This window comes from Platalea leucorodia (assembly GCF_965183815.1).
Source record: "Platalea leucorodia genome assembly, chromosome: 3".
NCBI lineage: Eukaryota > Metazoa > Chordata > Aves > Pelecaniformes > Threskiornithidae > Platalea > Platalea leucorodia.
The window spans coordinates 120,551,248-120,578,996 of record NC_138825.1 but is presented as its reverse complement, the minus strand read 5'-3'; the positions used below and the strand labels follow the sequence as shown (position 1 = coordinate 120,578,996).

General features: G+C 44.2%; 1 protein-coding gene across 3 annotated transcripts in view; it reads right to left on the bottom strand.

The window, feature by feature from the left end:
• EVA1A (eva-1 homolog A, regulator of programmed cell death) overlaps nucleotides 1–27,749 on the bottom strand; it is a gene marked incomplete at both ends in the record, with an annotated part of 209,026 nt that overhangs the window by 12,731 nt on the left and 168,546 nt on the right. The gene's annotated exons all lie outside the window — the stretch shown is intronic.

The window sequence follows — 27,749 nt, the reverse complement described above, 5'->3', positions numbered from 1 at the left end:
GTGAGATCCAAAATACACTCTTCCCCATTGGGCTTTAGGCTTTAAGTAAACTGGAAAGGCCCACTCTCCATTCCCACCACCCTGAGAAGGAGGGTGAAGACTCAGCTAATCCCTACTGCTCTCCGTGTTTCGTCAGCCACAGCATTGGCAATACACAGGCAAGATAGGTTAATTATGTGACAGTTTTGTCAGGACATCTATGGTCTCTTCTTTGGACCAAAGCATGCCTTAGTAAGAAGAGTATTTTCTCCTCCTTGATGTTGCAAGGCCAGCTCTTCAGCTGTACACAGGTAAAGAAATCAAAGGCGGTGTAACTTCCTCAGTGTACACCCACTGAAGGTGAATCCACACAGTAAATTCACTAATTTGCCCTGTAGGGACAAAGCAGCATGTCATTTACGGAGCTGAACCTGTTCTCTGCCTCAGCCATGGCCAACACCTGAGGCTATTTCAGAGCAAAGTGCTTTTCCATACAAAGAGAACACATACACAGGCCGTTCTGCTCAGAAATTAGAGGAATAGAGCGATGAAAGACAAAAATAAAGAAATTTAAATTTCTAGAGGAGAAAGATACATTTTCCCCATCAGTGACTGTATCCTAATATAGACATAAAATCACCATTTTGTCCCTGCAGACAAACAAGACTTTAGTGTGTTAAAGACACAGACTGTTGAGAGCTAGGCATAAGTTCACTAGACCCACAGAAAGCCCAAGAGAAGATTTCTGGGGTGCTCAGCTCTCCTTTCTCCAAGTCTAATGGCAACTGTCTCTCTCATCCCAAGGAGGCTGCCACCTCCTAGTGCCTCAGTTTCCCCACTGCTCCATTGCCAATTGTGCTATCTCTCATCTCCACTCTTCACAGGGGCGTGAAGAAACATAATTAAAAATGCAAAGCACTTTGAGATCTTTGGCACAAGCATGAAGGAGAACTTGGAAAGAGTGTAACCCTGGAACAGAAAGGAAATTCCTGCCTGCCCCCTGCAGCTAATCAGCTGCCAAGCTGGAACATGAGATTTAATCACGCCCATTAAATTTGCCTGCATAACGACAAATATTACTGGTGGGGGAAGTGATCCAACCACCTTGTTTACATTGTGTTCGACTTACTGTCTTTGCTGAGGCAAAGAAAACTGTAACTGTATTTACTGACTGACCTCCCATGTTAGGCTGCTGAGATATCAGCACTGAGGTTCTCGCATTATTAGTAGAGTCATGCTAGGTCAGGAAACAGACATAAAAACCCCACAGCTTCTGAATACCAAAGAGCTGGCACAGCGGTTTCTAGTGAAACCTGAATTGGCAACTGTCCTCTGATGGGAAGGCAGCAAAAGAAACACATCCCCTGTTAGGAACTAGACAGAAGCAAGGAGGATACCTGTGCCAGAGAAATATCAGAAAGTCTGGGGAGGAGGCGGGTAGAAGAGAGATCATCCCACAAACCACACAGTCAGGAAGAATTGCAATTATGGGTGCCTAATTTAAGCCACCAAAGGGACCTGACATTCAGAGGGCATAGGGCTCAGCACCCTCCAAAAGTAAAGATCCCTTTTGCTCTGTCTCAGGCTGAGGACCTGAAAGGCATTTGAAAGACACAAGTCAGTTTTCTTTTACACACTTTTCATCCAAACTGCACCCCAGTAACCTACTGATATGCATCCAATTAAAAAATGAAGCAAAAGGAACACAGAGACAAATTTTTAGCAGATTTTGGCTCGTCTTCCATGTTTCAGATTGACCCTTCTTCATAAAAATCTCCAGATTTAAAATCTCTCTCTCTGTGGAGCTGCATCTTTCTTCAAAAAGGTGACACCACCAGACACTTAAACAGTTGAGCCAAGTGGAGGGAAGAAACACCATCTTTTCCTAAGCACACCCAGGGAATTGGGCTCTGGCTTTTCCACCCTGGCATCTGTGTCATTGCCACTAGAATGCTACTTATGGGACCAGGAGAGGAGTCAGGGTAAAGCAAAACATCGCTACGTCAGTCAGCAACTGGTCAACCACATCCCAAGGAAGAGTGGAGATGAAGAAGTAATCAGAGGGAAGCATTCAAAGAGACTATTGACTGTCACAGCACCTTAATGGGGTAGGGTTGTGCTGTTATCCCTTTGGGATGGCTGGGGAAGTAAGATGACTACCAACTATGCATTTGGTACCTAAAAATGCAGGTAGCTATGAAGAGAGACTCTCAAAAGCAGGCATTCACCAATTACCATCACAGGCAAACGAGACTTGACTTGGGGAAAAAAATTAATTTCATTTATTATCAATCAAATCAGAGTAGGATAATGAAAAATAAAACCAAATCTTAAAAACACCTTCCCCCCACCTCTCCCTTCTTCTCAGGCTTAACTTTGCTCCCCAATTCTTGACCTCCTCCCCTCCATCGGCACAGAGGGATGGGAATGGGGATTGTGGTCAGTTCATCACACGTTGTCACTGCCGCTCCTTCCTCTGCAGGGGGAGGACTCCTCACACTCTGACCCTGCTCCAGCATCGGGTCCCTCCCATGGCAGACAGTCCTCCACAAACTTCTCCAACGTGAGTCCTTCCCATGGGCTGCAGTTCATGAACTGCTCCAGCGTGGGTCCCTTCCACGGGGTGCAGTTCTTCAGGAACAGACTGCTCCAGCGTGGGTCCCCCGTGGGGTCACAAGTCCTGACAGCAAACCTGCTCCAGCCTGCGCTCCTCTTTCTGTGGGGCCACAGGTTCGGCCAGGAGCCTGCTCCAGCATGGGCCTCCCATGGAATCACAGCCTCCTTCAGGCATCCCCCTGCTCCAGCGTGGGGTCCTCTACGGGCTGCAGGTGGATCTCTGCTCCACCGTTAATCTCCACAGGCTGCAGGGGGACAGCCTGCCTCACCATGGTCTTCCCCAGGGGCTGCAGGGGAATCTCTGCTCCGGCACCTGGAGCACCTCCTCCCCTCCTTCTGCACTGACCTTGGTGTCTGCAGGGTTGTGCCTCTCACATATTCTTACTCCTCTCTCTGGCTGCAGTTGCCCAGGGTTTCTTTCCCCTCCTTAATTATGCTATCCCAGAGGCACTACCACCATTGCTGATGGGCTTGGGCTTGGCCAGCGGTGGGTCCGTCTTGGATCTGGCTGGCATTGGCTCTGTCGGACACAGGGGAAGCTTCCAGAAGCTTCTCACAGAAGCCACCCCTGTAGCCCCTCTGCTACCAAAACCTTGCCATGCAAAATCAATACAGGACATTTTGCCAGGAAGGGCTTATCTTGGCAAAGAGTAAACAGAGTGACAGCATGCAGCAAGTTTGTTCTTTTTCTAGTTTATACAATGCTAAACCAATACACAGCTTAGATAGCTTGATTTAAAAAGACAGTAAAATGGAAAGGCTTTCTCAAGTGCAAAACAATTCATAATTTCCAGTTAGCTTCTGTGTGGCAGCCAACTCCACAAGAAAGATTAAACATCTGGTTCCTTTGAAATACCCTCCTTAAATTCTCCGGAGAGGAGTGCATCTGACACAAAGCATGGCATGAACTGAAGCAAGATGTCAAGAAAAGTTATTTATGATTAAAACCACCAGAAAAAAGTACCTGGGATTTTAGTCTTATCTCAGCATTAAGCACAGAAATCCTGGCAGGGAAGGGTTGGCACTTGGTCTGTTCCATTCAATCAAGTGGAGAAGTTAAAGCATCTCAGTCAGCAGAACAAGTGATATATGTGGACAAGTGGGGAAGAAATAGGGCCTTCAATCAAAGCATTAACACACCCTACAGTCAGGAGCCCTGAACCTTAAAATGTACATGAGAAATGAACTGGGATCATCTGGAAGAGAGGAGATGAGTTGCTTTGGGCATCGCTGGGGACCTTCGGTCTCTCAGGGGGTAGCAGTCAGCACTGAGATGTGGGTATTTATCCAAATGATAAAATTCTCTGGTAATTTGGGCTGGGCAGCTGAGCAGCACAGGCAGAGGTGTAACTTTCAGGATGGTAAGCCATGCTCTGCCACCCACCCCGGGGTCCAACGCGGGCATCACCGCACGGACTCTGCGTGAGCCAGGACTTGATCTGGAGAGGGAAGTGTCACTATCGCTGTGACACCCCGTGAAGGCACCTGCAGAAAGCGGTTCTAGGTAACAAACCTGCAAAGGAGCTCTTGGATCAGCAGGTTCATTCCTCTGCCATTACAGGCTTTTGAGTCTTTATATAATCTGTCTGTGTCTATTTTAAAAGCAGCCCTGGTTACCAGCTCCCACTGCTTATATGTCTGAATCAACATCATGCTAGCAATAATTTATACCAGTTCCCAACCCAAGACCTGCATTACCCATTTGCAATGAATTAATGGCATCAGTCCCACAACAAAACCTCACCGCCACTGCCTGCCAGCTTCCCCCCTGCAGGAACGGGGCAAAGGAAAATCAAAGCTGGAGTGTGCTCTCAGTGGCAGAGCAGACCCATCAAATTCGGGTACAAGCAACCCGCAGGACAGTGTGAAAAGGCACATGCTGGTGCTGCTGACAGTGTCCTTATTTGTACTTGGTGGAGACTCCTTCTGCTGGGATTTTCACACAAGCACTCTCTTGTGTGGCCAGAAAACTGAGGGCTGATGAAAAGAAAAAGTTGCTGTGCCTACAAGCAGCAAAATTCTGAATCACGGTGCTAAGAGATGGAAAAGGCCAGCCGATACCTCGCCTCTTTGTTCATAGAGATCACTTGCTGTATGTTTTCCACTATTTTGATCTATCTAGTTTTAAACACTCCAGTTCTGGAGGTTTGGCTAATTGTCCCAAGAGATTATTTTGCAGAGGAATATTGCTCTTTCTGAGGAATTCTATTTCAATACGCTGCTGAGTGTTTCAATTTAAGCGCATATATTATTACCCTAATCAAAACATTTGACTGCTATAGCCCCCAAATTTTACAGATGGGGAATTGGCTCAGGGACAGGGTTTTGAAAGTGTTTAAATATCAAAATTATTTGTCCGGTCTCACAGAGGGAGTCTGTGCCAAAGAAAGGAAACAAGTTCAGGCTCCCTCTATTTCAGCCTCGCACTCAAACCATCACTTCTCTTTGCTAATTTGATCATTTGCTGTTTCCTGATGCTTGCTCAGACCTAAACATGCTTAAAGGACACAATTATCCCCTGACCTCCATCTTCACTGTATATACAGATCAGTCAGCTGGAGGGGAGATCAATGAAAGCTCAGTTTTAAAAACATACAGACAGGGGGTTTGTCATTCTCCAGTCCTCTCCTATATATTCGCTTGTGCATTTCCAGCCCATAAAGTTTACACTGAAACCTCGGTATGATTAAAGCAGATCTGCAGGACCTTCAGCAAATCCTCCTGTGAATGCTTGAAGCAGAGTGCAATTTGAACAAAACATGACTCCCTTACTGTTGAAAATTACAACCAAGCCTTTTATCTGGGCAGGTTGGGGCCAGGAACTGTTGATGCTCAACATACTTTTTAAACAACAAAAAAAAAATCCTACTGTGAGTAAACACCCAATATAAAGTACTGCAGGTTTTTAGAGGTAGCAGCTCTGAAGGATTTTTGTTTGAGACTTGAAAATGCACAGCATCCAGCCAGAAGTGGGATCATTCATGTTTCTGAACTATTACCAGAAAGCAATTCCTTAGCACATATGTCAGGTATATGGCTCTCTCAGATTGCAGAATTAAAGTGTTTTATGTGCTGTAAAACCTAAATTCACTAAGCAGTCAGTCAACAATATCTATTAAAATAACGGATTTTGGCTGCATCAGACCACAAAATATCACAATACAATCACAGAGCAAGAAGGAAAAGTCCTATACATAAAAAGACTCTACACCTGGTGACAACAGTAACACCACTGTGTAGCTAGAAACACGGGGGTGCAGACGCTAATTTGATTAACAAAAGTAAATTGAGGCACAGCCCACCTCCTTGGCTTTTTCCCAAGGGTCTCAGACATGGCCAACGAGCAAGTTGAAACCTCTTCCAGCTGCCTGTGCCCCTGTCTAGCTCAGTGCTGGATGCATCCCTTTCAAGTGACTAAAACCCCATTTGCATGACATGGCAAGAGGTTTTGCCTCTTCTCGTGATCACATGTGTTGTGTCAGGCACCCAAAGTCTACCTTCAATTCCTGCCCTGCCACCAGGCATTCCCCCTTCATCTGACAGCAGAGCCATTCCTATTCGGTCAGATATAGACACAACCACTCAATAGGAGACCATCAGATCCTACAGCTCTCAAGTGTCTCCATGAGCAGCTAGATGGCCTGGGCATCCTCACGTGAAAGGCTGAGTGTACTGCACATCAACTCCATGTCTTGGCTTCCAAGCCATATCGTACCTCTAGGCATCCTGTATCATAGAGTAAAAGTATAGTACAGTTTACATGGAAAGTGTAAAGTGTCCCAGGAGACAGCTGGAGACATGAAAGGACTTTGTGCAACAGAACATAAGTCTGAAAGCTGGGATTTGATCAACAGGTTGCCATGTAAAATCTTCACTCTCACAAAAAAAAACAGAGCAGAGGCTTAACAAACACAAGTGGTCAAGACCTCAGCTTTCCATCTCCTTTCCATCTCCTTCCCATTTTAAAAAGGGAATTTTTTCACACAGTGTCCTGGTTTCAGCTGGGATAGAGTTGATTTTTTTTCTTCCTAGTAGCTGGTATAGTGCTGTGTTTTGGATTTAGTATGAGAATAATGTTGATTGATAACACACTGATGCTTCAGTTGTTGCTAAGCAGTGCTTACACTGGTCAAGGACTTTTCAACTTCCCATGCTCTGCCAGGTGCACAAGAAGCTGGGAGGGGGCACAGCCAGGACAGCTGACCCAGACTGGCCCAAGGGCTATGCCATACCACATGACGTCATGCCCAGTATATAAACTGGGGGGAGCTGGCCGGGGAGCAGCGATCGCTGCTCAGGGATGGGCTGGGCATCGGTTGGCAGGTGGTGAGCAATTGTATAGTGTATCACTTGCTTTGTATATTATTATTGTATTATTGTATTATTATTATTACTGTTACTACTATTCTATTTCACTTTACTTCAATTATTAAACTGTTCTTATCTCAACCTACAAGTTTTCTGACTTTCACTCTTCCAATTCTCTCCCCCATCCCACTGGGGTGGGGGAGTGAGCGAGCGGCTGTGTGGTGCTTAGTTGCTGGCTGGGGTTAAACCACGACACCCAGCATCGATGTAGTCTGCAATCCTGAAACTGAATGCAAAACCCAAGAGAAAGAGGGAGTTACTCAGCCTGCTGCAGGCGTGTTTTCCGTGCGCAGTAGTTCCAAACCACCGATAACAAGGAAGTGACTCATGCCAATTACAGTAAGTCCACTTCCAAGCACCACGAGGAAATCAAGTGAGACTGTCTGGGAAAATAGCCCTGTCATAACCAAAGCCACCTACACATCCCAGAGCCTGCACCAGGGCCCTCCTCCCCTGCCCCTCCCTTCAGACACTGCCCGAAGCAGAAATCTGTCTCTTCTGCTGGTGATTTTTGGGCTGGTGGGAAACAGTACAAGCTGGGATGCTTGACACAACTCATACAAACTTTCGGAGCACCCTGCCAAGACTGCTCCTGAGGCAGCCCAGATGCTTTGCCCTTTACTGCATCTTCTGACAGCAGCTAACTACAGAACTGTTGCGCAATAAGAGTATAAATGTAACACAGACAACCTTTTATCTTGTTTGGCCTCCACGGGAAAGGAGATGTTCATCCTTTTCTCACGCAGCTGCAATCAGAGAATTGTCTTCAGGAGCAGAAGTGATTCCAGACCAGAAACAAAGCCCATGCAACAAAAATTAGCTCAGTCTCACCGTTGCTCCCAGTGAAATCTCCTGCAGGTACATAGCTGTGTGATGTGAGAGGCTTTAGGAGATGAAGGTACCATGGTGCACCTCCAACTGAGACTCCACGGGGCAGAGACAGACACAAGCATTGCTCCCTGCCAATCTCTCCCCCTCTTGCACAGGGCTGCAGAACACCTTCCCCTGCTTTCTCCTATTTCTGCCTGTCCAGAAATGCAATAATCTTATTAAAAGATCCAGTTCACCTAATCTGGACACTCAACCCATGCATGCCCTGTAGGTACCTAATGAAGAAGTCCTCCTTAAATAAGCTACGTTCCTAAGCTCCCTGTATCGTCAACAGTGAAAGGTGGGTGCCTTTGAAAGCCTCCAGGGGAGATTCTGTCTACTTAAATTTAGGAGCCTAATTAGGGATAATTAATGAATCATAATGTTACCTTTGGATTTATTCTCCTGAGTGTATCTGAGTTAAAATCTTACAAACTGCTTCACATCTTTTACTCAGATATTTTTCTTCTATCTTGAACTTTTCAAATCAGGATTTGAAGCTACAAACACCTTAATTTCTATCCAATGATGCATGTGCTTGATCTATCCACAGGCAGTTTTCCTCCTGCTTTCATAGCCATGAAAGTCAGTTGTTCTTCTTTCATCATCTTAAATGTAATAACAGAACACGAAGCATCTATTGCCAGCAACTCATAAATCTCCTGCTTGATGTGGCTTTTGGTCTCCAAAGGGCACAGTGGAAAGCATCGCGTGCACCAGTTTGCTCCCTACATGTTCCATTTGGAAAGAAAAATGGATCAAAAGGAAGAAAGCCTTGTAAGAGATACCTGCAGATACGAAGAGTTACTTTCATCTGGTAGATTTCTGCCTGCTCCCAAAGTCAGGAGAGTTCTGCGTTTTCACAAGATAACACGTCTTTAGGAGGATGAGACTCAAGCTGAGGCTTGTCCAAATTCCAGCATGCTCAGCTACACCCCGACATGGGACCTTCTGCCAGCCGGAGCTGTAGGACCTCTCTAGCTGCATCTAATCTCCACCAGGCCCAGAGGAGGCTATGACAGTAGTTTTATACACCTGAGCAGCAGTATTTTAGGGAGTTGAGATGGGTCTAGAGCAAATCATTAATGCCACCTCCAGGTGCTACTGCTAGAAGCATGGGTAACTACTATCAGCAAGGTCGCTGCAGGAACAGAAACCTGACTCGGCACTCACATACGGAGTGAGTTCAACCCTGCTGAATTAAGCAGTTTTCCCTTGATTTACATGCTGAACACGATCAGAATCTGACCTTTTAATTATGTAGCCTCAATTCCAGAAATGGCAGAAGCAGGGGAGAAAAAACTCTAATAATTTTGAGGGTGACAGCACCTGGGAGAAGCTGCCAGTCTCCCAGACTAGGAAGGCTCCAGCAAGAGAGTCTGAGAGTCAATTTTGAGTTTCCTTTTTTTGCAGCACACAAGAATGTCTGAATCTGGTGCCTGGGCCCTTTATCAGTGAAGAGGAAGATACAATACAGAGGATGGCACAAAAAGGAGAATAAGATTAATAAGGAAGTCAGACTCATTCTTCTGGCCTTCCCCATTCCCCCTGTTTGGACTGCATCTATCATGTACTTGCACTGGTACTTTGCAAACCAGTCCATTCATGTATGGATTTCTTTGGCATTATAGAGAATACTGGTTTGTTCGTCTCTTCAGAGGAAACTTTTCTTACAGGCTGCAATTTTATGCAATGCTCTAAGCATATCCACTCCACTTTGGATCAAAGAAGAGTAATGCTAGATTTCAGATTTTGACACAATTCCTATTTTTTCTCATCATGTTCAGTCATTTTAATCAAACATTTAACAATGCAAGAAAGACTTTTACTATTTTAAATTAATTTTATAGTATGGAACTGTTGTCCTTGACTTATTTAGGCTATAGAGCTTGGTAGAAAGTCTTTTGTGCAGCTTATCTATTTTTCAGGAAAATATGTGACACAACATGTGGTTCCCAGGAGGATGCTGACGGAGCAGTAAGCATTGTGTGCTCAAGTGTGGCTGATCCAGAGCCAGGGCATTGCTCATGCAAAGAACTTCTTGCCAGCAAGGGAGGAGAGCCTCTGTGCTCAGGATGCCAACACATATCCAAGTGGTTGCAGCTCTGTGAGTTACCAGGCATCAGCTGAGTCACACCAAACAATTCTGTAAAACTCAGGGCAAAAGATATTTTTAAATATCAGTAAAAGCTATGCAAGCACTGTCAGTGAAAGAGGCCCTTGGAAGTCTTTGCTGTTACATATCGAAAGGCAGTGGCTGGGTGAGCATTATGTACCCCTGTGAGACACTTAAATGATAGTCAAGGCAAGGATATCCAACATAAAGCAAGGAGAAAGGGATGGAGTAAAGGGCCAGAGGCCCTGAAACACTCTGGAGCTGATGGAAAGCCATGACAGCCTCCACCAGGGACAGGCAAGGGATGGCAGGGAAGCAGGAGCCCAGGCAGGAAAGGAAGGTACCAGGGATACTACGAACATCCACAGCTATACTGTACTGTCCAAATATTTGAATAAAGAGTAAGAAGCCTCGTGCTTCAGCAACTGAGCCAACATCTAGCCTGATATGATCCAACCATTATATTCCAAGAGTTCGGAGAGAGGAATATAATTTCTCCTCTGAGACTACTGACCAAGATGGACATTTAGGGGATTTCCTGTGCCCCTCTCTGAAGCAATGTCACCCATCCTGTAGTCCACAGGCCACTGGTGACCTGTAAGGCATCAGAAAGTGATCCAGAAAAAACCTTCAGAAAAGTGATCCAGAAAATACCTAATTCAAAGAAAAAACAAAACTGGCATATCCCTGGATGTTCCCCCATGGTTTGTCTCAGTGTCTGCTGGCAGGCACAGCCAGGAGATGCTTCCCGTCTGCTCTCCTTGTCTAATTAAAAATGTTTGTAAGTACAGCAGTAAAACTATGCTCTGTAAAAAAATATTTTCTTTTTATCTAAGTGCTACTTATCCAACGGTGCATGCTAGCTCTTTATCAGATCATCAGCTTTTCCTCTCAGTAATCAAACAGCTGAGAATTAGACAAGAGGCTAGAATTTTTTTCCAAAAAGATAGTAGTGCCTTGATAACACGGGTTGAGGAATGCCTTCAGAAAGCAGTCGGTAACCTCTGCCATTAAAGGCAATGACTTTGTCTGGTCACATGTTTGACTTAGTGTGGCAGTTCCCAGGAGCCCATGAGATGGCCAAGCTGGAAACCGTGTACAAGGAACGGTTATCAATAGCCTTGGAATAAAGACTAGAAGTGAACAAAACCGTATAAGGTAGCTACAGTGCTAAATGCCCTTCCGTTGCATACAGATGAACACAGATTAATATTTACTGAACTAAAATACAATTTAGTTTGAGATCCAGAGCTCGATGCTGGAATCATTGGCTCCTGTTGTTCAGGATTTGGCTTATATGAGAAGCCAGGCTACATTAACAAACTTGAAATCCAAGGATCTATGAACAAAGTGGCAAAACTGTTTTCAATATAAATCCTTCTATTCACATGGTCATAACCTGTGAGACATCCTCCTTTGGGGCTGAGACTTCCTGAGCACAGTGGAAAGTTTGAGGAAAAAACCTATAGATGTTTTTGAATTATGAGAGTATTAAACTTCCCCTGTTTTTTTAAGGAAGTACATTTAACTGGCAGAACCTCTCTAACACACAGCATCAGCCTTAAATTATCTGGCTTGTAGACTGTGAAAAGTTCTTTGCATGGTTTATGTATTTTTTTTTTCTGATAGAAAAACACGTAGCATGCATCATCTTGCTTCCATGCATATCCTGAGGGAGCAGTAAGGACTGCAAGCTCAAGTTGCAATTGGTACTGCGAGTAACTGCCAGTTTTGTGGAAGAGCAAATTATAGTCACTTTCCTGATGCCACATAAAAGCAGATACACACCGTGGAAAACAATGCCAGGGTTTTGTTTTAGCCCAGGGAGGATGTTACTGAGCACCTACCCTATGCTCTTATGCAACCTGCCCTGCAGCTACTTCCACCAGCTCAGTCTGGGAGCACAGGGAAAAAAACTGTGGGAATATGCAGTTCTGGATGCTTGTGGCAGCTTTCCAGTACTTAATAATGATTTTTTTAAGAAAACATGAGGTTTTTTAAAGCTAAATATTTGTTTCTATTAGGCTTCATTAAATGTTCAGCAAGGACAATATTTCATGCACACTAGTCTGCTCTTTTCCACCTTTCACACGTGTAACTAAGATTCATTTACATGTATGTCCCTACCTGAAATGATTCCTGGATTCACACCACCTAATTGAAGGCACTTTAATGGGATGGAAGGTGGCTAATTCATCCCTCCATCCGTTATACAAAAAGGCTGATTAATCTCTCAGTTTAACCACTTAAGTTACCTGTATTAGTACAAGTAAGGCTTTGCAAGACTGAGCTGCAAGTATGCAAGTTATATATATATATATATACTGGTGTAGGACATTGCTAGGCAAAAGGCTTATCTCATTTATTCCAATGTTAACAGAGCTACAAGATCCTGAATCAAATCCTACCCACTAACTAGTGCAGAAATTATTCCAGGACTACTTGGGACTCCCTTGAAACCTTTCTAACAGACTAGCAGGTCTCTGACACATCCCAGCTACTCATAACATTTGATTCACTGGAAAATCTTCAGCACGTTGCCACCCCACCCAAGACCCATGTCGGTCATTCTGGGAAGGGCAGTTACCCTCCCTTTCTAGGGGCCTTTGCCAAGCATAGTCCAGTTTCTGCCTGTTTGGGTAGCAAGGCCCATGAACTGCCATCTCTCCTACTTCACCTTTCAAAATGGCTGAATTCAATCAGTTAAAAAGTGTAAATGGAGACGCATCTTAATCTGCTATGTGTTTAAAAGTGTTTCTTATTACATATTCCCTAGGAAATGCAGGTTGCTAACAGCCAGGGACCTCACCTCATGCTGTAGCACCTCTATTTTTAGGCTTCTTTTTTGGGACTCAGGAATAAAATTTTTAAGACTTTAACGCATACCTTTGCTGCTAGTCACTTGAACCCAGCGCAGATCCTTTATCTGGCATGCTCCCAATTTAAGTTGCCACTTCTTTCAAGTGGAATATAATGCTCTGTATCGCAGTATTTGTTCCCTCTACTTGATATCTTGGGCCCACCATCCCTGATATCTTATCATCACATGAAAGGATTAATCCAACACAAAGAGGCCATGAACATCTTTTGAACAAGTAAACCTTTAACAAACAAATTCGCAAGAGGTGGTATAGACAGGGATGGTTTACGAGATCCTGTAAACAGCAAAGAAACTCATAAATACAGTCTTTCAAAGTATTTCTGTCCCATGCTGGGATGACCCCTGTTCATACCAACAGAGAGACTGCCCATCTCTGTAACGACACATGCTGCAGAATTTGCTCGGCTCACAAATAAAAGTGGCCGGTCCTCCAAAGGAAAATGAATCCTTGTCAGTGCAACTGCACGGGATAAAATCTACCTCACAACCTGCTTGGGTTATAGTGACAAGATGTTATTAATTGCAGTTCCAATAACCATCCACGTTACTTAAAATCCAAAGTAACCTACCTTAATTACCTTAACTCTAATAACCGCTTGGGATCATAACAGTTAGAGGAGAAAAATAGTTGTTAACTTGTTGACTGCCAGATGCAGACTGCTGATAGGAGATATATCAGATATTAAAGTATTAAAACTGACCTCAGCCTGGCAGGAGAGGGCTGTGATTCATGTCCATGACTCCTAGGCACAGTGGAGTACAACAAATAACTGAACAAAGATTAAAGCATTAGCTGTTTCAGTGGAATAAGGCAGCAGATTAATCTCTCATTTACTTTCAGGTAAACCTTCTTCCTAACTTTCTCCCAGTTCAGCATGAACTTCAGCAAGGCCAATGCAGAAATCTGTTACATCACCACCTTGTTTACAACTCTACCATCCCATCAAAATTATTGTTACAGAAGCCCACTATTTTGCTTAGTCAGAGCTTTCTACCTTTGCGTTGCTTCAGACTTTTCTCTGTGAAAAATAACGAACCTAGTGAAAAATCTGTATTTTAAAAAAAACCTTGCACAAAAGATATTTTCTTCACTCCTGAGTAAATAATTCACTTCCACTTATGTCCCAGGTAATGGAAAGTCTATGACAAATAGAGTTCAAAGTAAGGCACACTGTGAAAGAGGCACGCTCTAATTAAAAAGACAGTATATAGAAGAAATGCCATCTTTGTGTTTGTACAACAGTTCGTGCAAAGAGCTGCCTGCACAATTTCCCAAGAGCAATACAGGCTTTGGAGGCACCTAAGTAAAGGTTTGCAGCCAAGTTTCACAGAGCTGGAAATCAAAACCTGTCATCAGTCTAGTCTCCATATAGCTGGCTGATAAAAGGAGTGAAATAGCCATGACATTACTCAAACTCAGGCATCTAATGAAATGTATGAGTGGTAACTCTATCACCCGTAAACAGCTTCCCAGACTCTTTCAAGGGGAATCACGGCAGTTTGCAAAGCAGGGTCTTGCACCAGTCCTCACGCAGCTTGTACCAGCCTATAAATCTACTGTCACAGGTCTGAAAGGACAGAGGTGAGACGAATGGTCAGACTGACTCTTCCTGGCCTCGGAGTCTGAGACCCAGCCTGCTTGCTTCCCTGCAGGCCAAGCAGGCAATGAAGTGGTTGGTGCTGCTTGCTGTGCACAAAGACGATGCCTACCCTCAGATTTTGCATTTCCGCTGATCATCTTCAGAGGCAGAAAGGATCCTTCTTCCCCAGCGGGGGCCTGATGTCATCTGAGGATGTTTTCTTTTGTTTACCTTCTTCTGAAAGGTCGGAGACTAAATATGCAATATCCACATCTGTCTGCAGGCAACAAGCACCTGGCCATAGAAGAAGAGGGAGGCCGTGATCTGGAAAGGAACGCAGGCGTAGGAGGGATGACTCTAGCCTCGTCAGCAGACCCTGACCTTCATGCAAAGGGTGCCTGAAGTGATGAGGAAGCCCAGGAAGGGAAATGTGTGTGGTCCTTCCAGTGTTCTCTTTAGACCCATGAAGATTTTGTGATAGATAAAATAAAGATCATCTGATTTTTGGAACCGTTACAAAGACATAAGGAGCATTAGCCTCCACTCTTACATGTCCTGGAAGAAGTAAACTGCGGTTGCTGTGATGCAAGGAAATTAAACACAACATTCACCTGGTACAGTCTGACAACCTTCATGCCATTAAATTCTCTTAGCATTCAAAATAGGCTCCATCCAAAATGCCTGCTGGGAATAGCGTGTGGCCCATGCTAACTTCTAAGCCATGTCAGGACCATGCAACACCAAATATTGTTTCTGCAACGTAGCAGAATGGTCCATTGAGTTCCAGTGTCAGGAGCTCCTGGGCTTTGGCACTGTTTTGTTCATCAGTACAGACATACTCAGTTAAGTCCAGAGGTCAAACGCAGAAGACTAAGCAGCTGTCCTAGCTTGGGAGGTCAGCACTGCTCCTCAGGGCTCAAAGCATCTGGGACATGAAATCACAGGTCTGTAGCAGCACAAGAGACATGGGACCTGATGACCTGGAGATGTGGCAGGCCAAGAAAAGAGCTGGATCTGCTGCCTGTCCACAGCAAAGGAAGCTGGGATAGCCCTGTGGGATGGTACCCAGACACAGGGCCATGACACATATTCAGCTCAGGGATGTTATCAGCTGTGTGTTATACGAATGGACAGCCCTTTAGAAACACTGAATGCTGAAATGCTCCATGGAGAAAGAAGACGGCTGAAAAAATTCTCCTGGCCTCCCCTGAATTGGCCCTGCATGAGTGTTCCAGCCATGCCTGTAACAAAAAAATCTGATTTATACAGAGGTACCTGCCTCCAACGGACCATCTGTGCTGGACCATCTGCCCTCGTGGAGCAGTACACATCCCCTCGACTTGTCAGAGCTACACGGACAGCAGTGCTCAGCCTCCACCAAGAATGAAAAGAGACTGAACTCAGCCGGCCCAAGCTGAACATTCTTATCAAACTACTTTACTAGCACAGTGTAGAGCTGCTACTGCCCAGAAGCAGGAAGGCAACATATTACCATATCTTTCCCTAATGTTCCTCCTTTTCCTTTAAACACAAAGAACAAAAAGGTCATGTTAGAGAGTCCAGCAGGCTCATGTGATTGTAAAAGGATATTATACTGGGCACCTCATCCATCAAAGAAACCAGCAGGGTTTAAGAGAGAGATGGTGGGATGAAATAGTCTCCTGGGCCAAATTCAAGCCATAAATGTTGCTCCTTTTTATGTCAAAGGGAAGTCTTTGAGTTTTAATCTTTCCATATTTCAATTAAATGATGCAAATGACAGAGAGCTAAAATAGATGATAGATGCACAGATAACCTCCCCCATGTTCTTGGGTTCATAAGATTTCTCTCTTAAATACCATTACAACCACTCTGTAAAATTACAGTGGAACTTATTCTTAAGCCATGCTTGTATCAATCATTTGATTTAATGAGCTATCCAAAGACTGTTTCCCATGACTGCTTTTCTCCAGTCATGGCTGTGCTAGAACCAAGTGCGGAGATAAAAGATAACTTCCTATGTGGAAACTCTCATCCCCCATCCATTCCCATCTAGGCAAGGCTTTAGAGTCACATTTGTACACAATTAATCATGATTGTATTTTTGCAAAAATGTGTTGGTGTAGTCTGATATTAAAACTCCTCTTCCCTCTCAATTTGACAGACTAAAAACAAAAGTCCAGTTTCTGACGGAGCTCCCTCAGCCCAATAAGTCCAGCTGTTTAAAGAAGAACATCTCTTACAGACGTGTTTTGCATTTATTTATTTTCTTGTTCTTCTGTTGGTATTTATTGGGGTTTCCCAGCAAGGAAGACCCTGATTGCACTACCAGGAAAACCAACAGAAGAAATAGTCCTAGAGAAATAAGTTCTTGTCCATTGAGCATGTGGAGCCAGAGACACAGCTCTGGCAAGCTGATCACCCACAGACGGGATGAACTGCATCTCCCCACTTCCACAACAGCCAGAGATTTACAAGCACTCCAGCTCTCTTACGACAGAAACCTTCCAGCCAACCTAAATACAGGTATTTCCCTTCCCTGGGTAACAAGCCTACCAGAGCTGTGCTCCCAGGTCCAGCTCCAACTCTGGAGAGCACAAACTCCTCCTAGAAATAATTATTAATGGCAGTCTTGCCCCAAGACACCTTGACATAGAGCTCAATAGGAGGTCTTACACTGGCTTCTGCTAGTGCTGGCACATGCACACAGATGGACACAAGCCACCATGAAAGATGGACTGTCAGGAGGGGGATCTGTGCAACTAGTCCTGAACCCAGCCTTTGTTTTGTCCTCCAGCTTTAACACTAATAGCAGCAAAGATCTGCAAAAATGCTGCTGATAAATGTGAGGCTTAATCAAACAAAGCACTCATAATTATTTAGGAATCATTTTCTTTTTACAAATACAGAGAAAATTCAAAACAGTTGTGCCCTTCTGCATTCATAGTGTGGAAGTAACTGTTGTGGAATTTGAACAGAGATAGCTGAGGTTTCTGACTGCCAGGCCAGCATAAGCCAGACCACGTCCTGGCCTCTTGGGAGGAATGGCTGGACACAGGAATTGCTCTTTTCCCTGAGTGGACACAACCAGTCAGCTGGCCATATAACAGGCATCAACAGACTGGGATTCAAATAGTGCACAGATGTCAGACAAAAATTATGCAGAAAAGGCAAAAGATGATGTCTGAGTGATGAATTATGTGAAATGAATGTGCTACCCTTGTTCCAGTAGTCAGTAGGAAAAGTCATAATTACAAACAATGCTAACGGGAAGACTTGTTGGCTGTCACAGTTTACATGCCAAAGACATAATGAATGATACCTCTACCCTGGGACGGCATGACTCTCGTATCCAGAGGTGGTCCTTCCAAAACAAGCTCGTGACAGGAAGCTTACATGGCCGAGCCTGCATCATCTCTGCAGATAACCAGAGCACATCCACCCCAGGCTACAGGGCTGTCAGCTCCACCAGCCTCATCAGTCCCCACTTGTAAGCCAAATGCTGAAGACAATAAACTGTTTAGAGACCGGTCCTATGTGTCTGCCTGCAATAGAACTGAAGAGTATAGCACAGACCATAAAAAACAAAGTAAATTTGATTTGCATATTAGATTCAAATATTCCAGTACCATACAAACATTACCATTAAATCTGATTGAATGAAAGCAATCCTTTGTCAAGGAGAAAACATTTCCTTTTAAAGTCTTCAAACAGCCTTGGTCCATAGCTGACAATTACCATCTGTTTCTCCTCAAAAATTAACACAACTGAAATGTTCCCCAAGCAGCACAGTACGTTAGAACTGGCATGTTCAGCCCAGCCACCAGGCCTTAAGGGTGCACTGGGCTCACACCGCAAGCACTGTCAGCTCTCAGAGCAAACACAACACGAGGGGAGATGGGGTTAGAGCTGGCACCCAGCCTGTCTGGGTGCTCCAAACTGAGTGGCTGGATATGTGGTCAAAGCCCCAGGTGCACTGCAGGGAGCTTTTCTCATGAGTTTAGAAGAAGGTTTGAGCACCAGATTTCTAGTGTGAGTCACTAACTGCTGTATCAGTACAGGCTTCACCCGGGTGATGTGCCGTCCCCCCAGGATGGAACTCCAGAGCATCCTACAGAGCTCACCTGCATGGTCCTCCCAGCACTGAGCTCCCTGGTCTGCTGGCACTGCTGCTGGAGGTCCATGAGCTACACTTCTCCTTGCACACTAAGGAGGCCCAGGGCATTGGTCCAAGCACTAGCAAATGATCATTTGTACTCTTTAAATGTTCACACAGCCCTTGACAGAAACTTGGCCCATGTCAACTAGCACTCTCCCTAGTCATGGCTGGCCATAGCCTGGATCGTTGCCCTCAGGCAGTTGGGATACATGTGATTGCCTTGTTTTGAAGGAAAAACATCTGGCTAGATGCAAGTCCTGCTGTGCCACTCACCCTCAAGACCAGAGAGGCTTTGGCATGTTTTATTTCTCAGCACAGGTGCAGCCCCTGTGCTCTGAGCAGTGCCCTTTCATCACCATTCATTAACACCTAACTCTAGAAGTTTTGGTAAGGAGAAGACCCCCAGTGCACATGCTCATACCTTCCCATTTGCACAAGAGAGAGCAAGCCACAGTCTGAACTGATTTAAATTGTCCTGAGAAATCTGGCTGGGAGTCCTGTGCTGTAGAGTGAAGCCAGCTGAAAAGTAAGGCTTTCCACTCCATGCTCTGCCTGCACAGCCAAAAATCACATGTGGGTAGCATCACCAAAAAACAAACACCTTCTCCTGTCCTGCCTCAAGTTCTGTGTGAAAACAAATGACCACCTTCACAGTTGGAAAACTCATGTTTCAAGGTAGAGTTTTGTGCTTCAGGAAAAAATATCCCAAAGTGAAAGAGCAGCGTTAGCTCTTGGCACTGCTGAAGAGAAGCCCAAGGAGAGATCTACTGGCAAACAGTCAGAGGAGAAGCACAGCAAATCCTGGCCCTATGAACAACACACTACGTGGTTTTGGGCAAGTCATGAGATCAACATGAGGGAACTGCAAAATAAAGTTTAGTGTCAGAGTAATAGGGCTGAAAATTACTTTGCAGGGTCATCTAGTCTACCCTTCTGGTCCCATAGCAGGATCCAATCTAGCTTGCTTTTAAAGACCCTCAATGATGTAGACCCCACTATTACCATTCATACTCTTCCAGAACTTCCCTCTTTTCATCACTATAATTTTTTTTTTAATATAGAACTCGAATTTCCTTTGCTAGAATTTATGTTCTTATCCTCTCCAGCAAGGCGGTTAAGAATAGGCAGTCCTCCCCATCTCTACCACAGCCTTTTATGTATCTGAAAACTACTAACCTACTCTCTTCCCAGACTTTTCTTTTTAGGCTAAATGACTTCAAATTAGGATTCATATTACAATTGTACCCAAAGGCAAAAACAAGGCTGAAGTCCTCCCTGGAACCACACAAATGCAGTTTAAGAGTGTCCCTGCTCCAAAATGCATATAATTGACAGAGAAAGGAAAGGGAAAATTAAAGTAAAATGGTCAAACAAAGAGTTTATTCCTATTTTAAAGGTAGGAACTTGGTACAGATAGACACACGTTTAGTCTTTTCAGGAACTCCCATAGCTGCAAAGGAGTTTACAGAGGGCTTAGTACCTAACAAAATTATTGCATTTGAAAATGTGGTTATTTCTGCTTCTACTGAGCTGCTAGATAAACTATTTTGAAATACAACCTGAAGATGTATGAATGTTTGTGACAGAGCTGGGAAACACAAGCCAGATCCTCTTAGTCCCCCTCCAAAGCCCTAATCTCAAAACCATTCTTCCTTGTAGGGGAAGCAGTGATGATTAATGATATTTTTCAAAGCTCTCCGAAGATCATATTTTTTCTACAGGAGCTTGAGACAAAATGATCATTACTTGCTTGAAACACTTACATGCACCCTCCCTTGCAGGGCAAACCATAGCGATGAATACAAGTTTAAAGGATTCTGCACATCAAATTTACTGTACATGCAAATTTCCTTCAGACAGAACCATTATTAATTGCCTGAATGGTCAAATTTAGGATTTTCTAAAAATGCCTTCCGAGTTTGTATGTGCATTCCTTATCATCCATATGCTTCACTGAGCAATCACTCACCATTTTAAGTCATTCCTCTTGACATTAGCACACACACAGATTCACTTCTTGTTACAATTTTATGCTTTAGCAACATTTTGCCTGCCCTGCACTGCCATAGTTTCAGATTGAAAATAACTCACATGGTAGAGGCAAGCATAGTTCCAGCATATCCACAGAATATCAGACAGCTTACGCCAGTCTGGAGGACTACAATATTAGAACATTAGCGGACCCTGAATATATTGTAATAAATGCAAAGTTAATGCTAATGAACTAAAAAAACCCAGGGAACAGAACACCTCTAAATAAATTTAAACAACATACAGTTTGATTTTGTGTCAGGGTAGGAAGTTGCATGTGAGGATGCAGTTAGACAAACAATTTGATGAAAAAATCTGGTCCTAGAAGAACCTCAGGGGAAGCAATAAATCTTGAATTGTTCAGATATAAAACATATCCTCCAACTGGAAAATCTGTTTGGGGGCAGTTAGCCACAGAGCATGCTTGGGCTGATGACCTCAGTCTGTTCGTGCCCACATAACTATGTCAGCAAACCATCACCCAGCACAGCAGCAGGGCAGGAGTCAAGTCAAATTGTACCTAAAGGATGGAGGAGCTGTAGTACATTGGGAACAGCAGCACTGCAAAAACACACAGAGGGCACAGCGGATAAAGAATATGCAGTGCAATGCTCTGACCGTGGCACATTACTTGAAGATATAAAAGGGAGGAGTATTTTAGGGACAGGGCACGTTACCTCTCCTACGCGGCATGGGTGAGACTGAAACTGGAACACCATGTATAATTCAGGCAGTCCATTTGTTTTAACTTGAAAAAAGATGAAAGAAGAAGCAGAGATGAGGCAGTGGTGTGATTTAAGACCTGAAAAAAATGCTTTATGCTGGAAAATGGAAAGACCATGATGTTTAGTGTATCAACATGGAGCCTGTGAAGGATGATTTTACTTGGTGTATTAAGAGAAAGAAACTAGCAGCTTCCAGTGAACACTTCAGTCTAGCAGAGGGAGTCATAACAAGAACCACTAGCTGGACACATCCCAAATTAGAGACACAATGCAAGTCTTGAACAGTCAGGATCACTAATCTTTACTATCGTTGCCATGGGTGACTTGTCCTTCTTATGGGTTCTCCAAATCAGGCCTGAACCCCAAGGCACGATGTGTTTATTGTACTGAGCTTAGTATAAAAGCAACTGGGTAAGATGCAATAACACGTATTAGATCATGTTGGATGATCCCATGGTCCCTTCTGGATTTTAAACTCCATGAATGAACCCATGACCTTTATAAAACATTGACTGCACTGGAGAAGATATTTACATGTATGCGTAATGAGTTTCCCATTATGCTAAAGCATGCATCTTCAACTCTGTTTCTAGGAACACTTAACCTCATGTTTTTCCAAACATGGCCTATACCTCTACACTATCAGCTCCTGCATTACTATTACTGTTTATTTGCACATTAAGGTCATATTTCCTGTGATCTCAGCACCACCAGGCTCCTTTCTTTTCTGCCAAAATTTTCTGGTCCCCTCCCAGCTCTTCCGCACGTACTCGTGCAGCCAACACTCTTCTTTCTCCTGTTTCCCCTAACTGGTCTCCCTCTTGCTGTCCCACCCTGCTTGTCTCTAAGGAATCCTCCAAATTAGACATCACTTCTAAAATTCTCTGTCTTGCTTTGGGCCAGTCCTCCAGGAGACAGCTTTCTCCCAGTACACAGACACATGCCCCTTCCCCAGTTTTTAATCCTCTCTCGCTTCCCATCCCAGACCCTGCACTGCCAACACAGACAATTTAAGGCACTTTGCACTAGTTGTGCTGTATCCATGTCTATGTGTACAGTATTAGCTGAGGATGACTGTATGGTAAGGGGACATAGCTCAAAACTCTTTAATTGTGGTTCAAACAGAAATGCCTAATTTAAAACTAGATTGGGCCAAGGCTAAAGGCTGTGATTTTCAGCATGCACACAGAAAGAAAGCCCCATGTCTAATTCCTATAGATATTTTGTAGATGCTTGTAAGTATATTGCAGACCAGTCTTGCATCAACACACAGATTAACCAGGCAACCCCCAAGCATAGCCTGTCTTCGCTCTGTGACTCTTTTTGATGAGGTCTCTCCAGGTACACTTTCACTGCGTTCCCTTTAAGGCTGAGCCAAAACTGTCCCTATGCGAGGGACAATTCAAAGAGAAAAAAGTTAGTGTCCTTTCCTTTACAACGTGAAAGTGGCAGGAGACACAAGAGCTATATACATCATCTCAGCATTTGTCCCATTTTGCAACATCGTATATGCTACCTACTGTAAAGCCCTGAGCAACCCAATCTGCCTTCATAGCTGATGCAGCTTTGAGCAGGAGGTAGGACTACAGCCCTTCAGAGCTCCCTCCCAACCTGAATTACCCTATGGCCCTAAGATCCCATGATCCTATTTCATTGCCTATCTGTGATGGAGTTCTGCCTGGAGCCCCTTGCAAGAATCATGGTTTATTTTACCTGGTGTGGCTCTGGGTATGTTACTGCTCTCAACAGTGTAGAGCACATACCTGGGGGAAAAAAAAGTAAATGAGAAAAAAGGCAGGCAGGTCCACCTGACCATAAATAGTATATTAAGCAGGCAATGGAGTCTTTTACACATAATCCTCTCTCTAAGACTAGCTAAGAAGACCTTTTAACCTAAAAAAAGGCATTTTGCATGTGTTTATTTCATGTTGATGCTCTTTTCTCATAGTCTTGACTCCTGAAGCCTAGTTACAACCTTTCTGCGCTTGCATTTGTCCCATGGAGACAACACATAAGTTAATGTGTCTTACCCCGCCGCCTTTGAAAATCAGCACGCCGCCCCGCAGACGCCGAGCCCCTCTTTGTTTACTGCCTTGTTATTTTCATTCACTCTCGCTTGCACTTGCAAAGCGAATCGTTAATGGCAATCACATGTGCATAGGGTGTCACACCCCAACGCATGCCTGTCTGTGATTTATCACCCTCCACTTCCTGGCACAAAAGGCAGCCCAACATCTGGTTGTGACTAGTGCCCCATTTGGGTTTGAGGTTCCTTTTCTTCCACAGCGTCTGAAAGCACTGAGAACCAGAAATGATACAGGGAGCAAACTAGCCCACACTGCACTGGAGTAGGGCTTGAGTCTCGCCATAAAAGCAAGCAGGGAGCAACTTCCAGCAATGTGCATCTACAAAACACAGTATGTTTAATTCCTGTTTATAGTACTATATGACCATGCACACCCTTATGTCCTGCTGACACTCAAGATGTGGTTCGCAAACTACTCAGAAGTGGCTTGTTAAAGAAAATTTATTTTTAACCCCTTCACCTTTAACAATTTGAGGAGCTTCCCGGTCTACTTTTGCAGCACGCAGATGGCTTGAAAAATAGTAAAACTTACATGATGGAGGGTGAGATCACATTGCCCACTCTCACTGTCCAACTCAGGCATCCTAATTATCATGAAATTCAAATTCAAGATGATGATGAGCAATTCAGAGAACTGCCAAAGGCTCAGAGCTTGGCTCGTAACACCGCCAATGGAGGAAAATAATCACTGATTCTATGCTGGAAACCTGTAACAGGCAGACCCCATAATTGCCAATCAAACAGAATTGTGAAAAAAATCAAGCTGGTAAATCTTGAGCGTGGACCAATTCCTGCTGGAGCTATTAAGGACATGTCAGAAGGTTTGTCTGTAGGCAATGAACAAAGTGTGGACTTAAGAGAGACCTGTCTGTGAACTTTTAGAAGTACCCAGTGCAAAAAAACAAATATCCCAGTACACTTCTACTCTGTTCCATTATGTAATTACCATGGGAGTTTATGTGCCTTGATAAAGGTGCTGGTGTGACATAGCAGGTCCTGGTACGTAGGGCCATGTCAGGACTGTTATGTACACAATGACAGAGAAAAGCAACATCACCATTAGTCTGAAGACCTGAAATGGCGTCTCATGGTATTTGACAGACAGTGCTGAGAGCTCCAGTACTATGAATGATAGCCTGGAAAGAGCAGGCCAGTGGCTAAGGTTACCATTAATACACCTGAACACCAAATAGAAACCACTCTTTTGATGAAATGTTTCCCTCTGAGGAATCCTTTATAGCTCAGGGTGGGTTATTCTTTATTTCACGTTTTGGTTTTGCACGCTTTTCCAGACTGTCTTCCTGACCCAAGAGAGACACTTAAGAACAACAAGCCCTAAATCTGCAAAAAAGAATTGCAAAGAGATGTGACGTACAAAACTGAAAACCAGCCTCGAGATGTTAACAGGAGTCCAAATCACAGAATCATAGAATGGTTTGGGTTGGAAGGGACCTTCAAATATCATCTAGTCCAAGCCCCCTGCCATGGACAGGGACATCTTTCACAAGATCAGGTTGCTCAAAGCCCCGTCCAACCTGGCCTTGAACACTTCCAAGGAGGGGCCATCCACAACTCTGAGCAACCCATTTCAGTGTCTCACCACCCTCATCACAGAAAATTTCTTCCTTATATCTAAACTAAACCTACCCTCTTTCAGTTTAAAACTGTTGCCACTTGTCACTACAGGTCCTCGTAAAAAGTCTCTCTCCATCTTTCTTACAAGCCTCCTTTAAGTACTGAAAGGCTGCAATAAGGTCTCCTCGCAGCCTTCTCTTCTCCAGTCTGAACAACCCCAACTCTCTGAGTCTTTACTCATAGGAGAAGTGTTCCATTTTCATGGCCCTCCTCTGGACCCACTCCAACAGGTCCATGTCTTTCTTGCGCTGGGGACCCCAGAGCTGGATGCAGTACTCCAGGTGGGGTCTCAAGAGAGTGGAGTAGAGGTCGAGAATCACCTCCTTCAACTGCTGGCCACACTTCTTGTTATGCAGCCCAGGATATGATTGGCTTTCTGGGCTGCAAGCACACATTGCTGGCTCATGTCCAATTTTTCATCCACCAGTATCCCCAAGTCCTTCTTCATAGGGCTGCTCTCAATCCATTCACCCCCCAACCTGTACTGCTACTGGGGATTGCCCAGGTGCAGGACCTTGAACTTGGCCTTGTTGAACTTCATGAGATTCACATGGGCCCCCTCCTCAAGGCTGTCAAGGTCCTTCTGGATGGAATCCCTTCTCTCAAGCATATCAGCTGCAGCACTCAGCTTGGTGTCATCTGCAAACTTGCTGACACAAATGAGGCACAACATCAAACATGGCTGGTGTGGGAGTATGCGGTGACCAATGGATTTTAGCATCAAGAACTGCTTCTGCTAATTAGCTTTTATATCATTCAAAATACCAAATATTAGCTCCAATAACAGAAGGAAGAGAAACTTTGGTTGAAACTAAGCATACCAGCAGAGACAATCACCTTCCCAAGGCAATTCAGCCCATCCTACAACAGCTGTCCTGGATTCTTGGACTGACCTGTTCTTTGAAGGCATCCACCTCTCTCCATCACCTAGAAAAGCAAGATTTCACCAAACAGCTAAGCCAAATTAAGAGTCTACAATTGCCAAGAAGGGGAGGTTTTAGTTTCTCTCCCTTCTTCCCTGCTTTTCTTTCCTTCTGACACTGATTCCCCTGCTTTCCCTACTTCAGGCTAGCCCCATACCCACAGCCTTCAACTTCATCTCTCCCCCCTTGCCCAAACAAAAGTGAGATGATTCCACTTACAAATCCAAGCAGACACTTTTTTGCTTTTTCAGTTTTCTGCTGTTTCAGTGAATTGAATAACCCAATTTATCAAACAATTGGCAGGAGCAAGCAGCCAGGTTTGCCCTGCTTTGGTGGTAAAAAGCTTATAATTCAGATCAAGTCATATCATGAACCACATGTGTAAGCATCGTTGTACACAGCATTACTCATCTGCTCACAGAAAAAAGTTAATGAGTCAAAAATCTAAACAACAAACTTCCCTTTCTCCTCCTCCACACTATAAATTAGATATTAATAACACTCATGAAAAGACTATTTTGAAGACAAACCCATGGCTCACGAAGCACTAAGCCTCAAGCACAAAAGAACCTTTGTCCAAACAAAGTCAGACACGTGAACAGCAATAAAAGTCACCTATGTGCAAGTATTAACATCTGGACTTAAAAACAACTCTGGTGGATGCACAAGGGGAAGGAGACTTTTCAAAATAATTTAAAATCTGTATCTAAAAGGTATTTTATACCTTTTCTTATAACTGTAAGTGTGCTGTAGTTGCTATGTCTATGCTGATAAATAAGACAGGTCAAGGCTCATTCCCTGACCCTCAGGGCAATGCGCACAGCACAGCTTGTGTCCATATGGCTAAACTTTCTCCCTCGCACCCTCCCACATAGCGGGGCTTCATTCATACTGCTTACAGGGAAGAGTCGCTGGCCCCTGCTAGCTCCCAAACCATGCCTGGACGAGGGCTCGTTAGGAGGGGACAAAGCCAGGGCAAAGAGCACAGGAACAATTAAAGAGTTTGGAAGATGCAGGGCAGTGCTCGAGCCCCCCCCACACCTTGGACCCGTGCAGTTTACTAGTATGGATGCAGCCAGTGAGAGCAGTCAGAGGCACAGACAAAAAGTCATGTCTCTGTATATTTAGTATAAATAGAGTTTGATCAGAGGTGAGCTAAAGTCAGAATCTGCAATGCAAACACCGTAGAAAGAAAATTAAATTTTGTCTTCCTTCCAGCTAATGCAGTCGCACTATAAAACTATCCTAACAGCATATTCCTACTTAGCACGTATTTATATGCAGTATCGTATATTCTTCCTGGCTGGATCTCACTTATTATTGTTGATAAGTAATCTGACTCCTATGTTTTAATCTACAAAAATGTCATCACAAACAAGGACTCACCAATTCCACAAATCAAATCTATTTTCCAGGCAAGGCTGGCTTCCTCCTGTGCAGCTATTCAGAAAGGTGTGGGAACACCAACACTCGTTCTACACAGTATTCCCCTGTCCTGGGAGAGGTGTTTTGGAGAGGGAAGACTTCATGTGCGTCTAGCATGAAAGTCAAAATGAAATATTCTGAAAGATGCACTGTTTGCCTTGCAGCATTAGAGTCAAATGCCGTGTGGTCTTGAGAAACAGAGCTGTGCTGCTTCTCAGAAAACGAGGAAAGAAAAATGAGCAGTAGCCTTCAGTGTGACCACTGTGTGTTCTAGCATTTCATTTATGGTTTGCCTTCACCAGAGGATTAATTTGCTGCTAATCTGAACCCTCCCTATTTAGAGGCTCCACATCAGCAGTGTCTTGGAAAGAACAGT